At 34.4% G+C, this 1,970-nt stretch overlaps 1 long non-coding RNA gene across 1 annotated transcript; it reads right to left on the bottom strand.

Moving 5' to 3' along the window:
* Positions 1-247: 247 nt before the first annotated feature.
* Positions 248-1,701, bottom strand: LOC104945088 (uncharacterized). The gene is made up of 3 exons (XR_798301.1): positions 1,656-1,701; positions 691-782; positions 248-474 (listed from the first exon to the last, which is right to left on the bottom strand). It is a non-coding gene; the product is annotated as an uncharacterized lncRNA (long non-coding RNA).
* Positions 1,702-1,970: the final 269 nt, after the last annotated feature.

Raw genomic sequence — 1,970 nt, 5'->3', positions numbered from 1 at the left:
GAAACTATTCATATACAATTAAATAAATCAAACAACAAGTGAAGAGAAAAAAAACAGGCAACTTTTCCCTATTAATTACATAATAGCAGTCAAACCAGAACAAGACAAAAGCAAGCATAAAACAAACAGTTTTACTATGCATTTCATGCACGTCACATATGTATATTTTAATTGAAAAATAAAAATCTCACCCTAAATGTCATGAAATAATAGTATGCTGTCTCGTATTTTATGAAATCATTAATACGTTGGTTTTTATTTTGTTGTCAAAAACGTTTGGAACGGCCACTAAACCTTATGAAAGGCTCCCACCAATCAAGGTGAAGGTTCTGGCGGTGTAAGTGTGCCAGGCCATTTAGAGGATGAGGGCCTTGCCTTCCTGACACCTCCCTCCACCCTGGTGCCAATTCTTGATCCGACCACAGTAGAGATGAAGTCTTCTGGGTGTTGAGGACTCTCTCCAATCAGAAGTTGCTGTAAAGAAGATGATAAATATCATAATAGAGCAACAAAATGTTGGAAAACAATATTGATATGGTTGCCTTAACACACACAGACATCAACTTATGAGAGAAGTGGAAAATATGCTACAAGGTATAAAAAACCATGAACGCAGTTTCCAGGTTATAAAACAACATTAAATCTACTCATAGTATCACGGTCGGTATCTGATGCAAATTGGTTGCTTACATTTAATTAGATGAAGCATTGAAGGCTCCTTAAAGAATCCTGAGCTGCACTGCCTCTGATGACTCTGGTCTTGGGTCCATGTGGTTCTGGTTCTGTGGTGCATGGAGAGAACACTGTAACACCAATGGGCAATACATACAATCCACAATGGCTTGTTGTCTGAAAATGCTGTAGCACTAAAGTGGAATGATCTTATAATGTGGGATAAAAAGGCTTTGTTTAATTGGGTAATTAGACAAAATCAGTCACTTGTTGATAGGAATATTTATTATTATTATTATTTATTATGATGGCTTTAAATGTGAATAGATCATATTTGAAATATTTAGAAAAACACAAGGATAAAATGAAATGCTGAACTGTGAAGTTCAACAGCAACCATGATTTATAAAGTATGTAAGAAAAATCCTAATTGCACATTCTGAAATAGGAACCAGTAAGAGTATGAACCAGTGGAAAGTAGTTTCAAATGAAAGAAGAAGCAGCATATTGTAGCTGTATCCATATGAACTAATAACATATCATACCATCAATGGATGAAACATGTGGAAGAAAGTCTGAATTACATTTTACAGGTGTGTTTTTGTCCAAGTGTGTTTGAAGCAAAGCTAATTATGATATACTTCTTTAGGTCAGATGTTTATAGTGATTTGTTTTAATACAATGAATATTTGTTTTATATTCTAAACTGCTGAAGGTGTTCCCAAATCCAAAAGAAGGTGTAGAATAACATGTATTTTGATATGAAAACTTGTCAAAGGCCAAAACATTTGCTGTGGTTTCAGACCTTGAATAAAGAAATGAAGAACATTAGCTAATGATAATGTTTTAACCCCGATTGTAAACCCAACGAGAACTGAGTGAAATGAGTCTGGAAACTGAGGAGCACATTTACTTCATCTTTTAAAACAGTGAACCACAGTCTAGTGATGTGCTCTTGTTCATTTCAGATTGTCTTTACTCACCCATCAAGCGCAGAGTCTTTGTGTTCTTCTTGTCTATAAGAGGAAGCAAGATGTTAGTCTTACATCTTTTTATTTCTGTAATGATGTGTTGAACAGCAGATACAACTCCCTGTATTTAGCCTTAACTGTCAATAATGTACATAAGCTATTTCTTATGTAATACTGCACACTTGAGCCAAATGTGTTCATCAATAATACAACTGTTAATCATGTAACAGTTTTCATTAAGCTTTTATCTGTCAAGAAAAGCTAAATTAATTGCAAATAAAAAATGTATCCTTATCTAGTTTATTGCTGGCTAGCAGCTGCAACAGT

Source organism: Notothenia coriiceps, unplaced genomic scaffold (genome assembly GCF_000735185.1).
Source record: "Notothenia coriiceps isolate Sejong01 unplaced genomic scaffold, NC01 NC01_scaffold00009117, whole genome shotgun sequence".
Classification (NCBI taxonomy): Eukaryota; Metazoa; Chordata; class Actinopteri; order Perciformes; family Nototheniidae; genus Notothenia; species Notothenia coriiceps.
The sequence above is the reverse complement of the archived record's forward strand: the minus strand, read 5'-3'. Positions and strand labels throughout refer to the sequence as shown.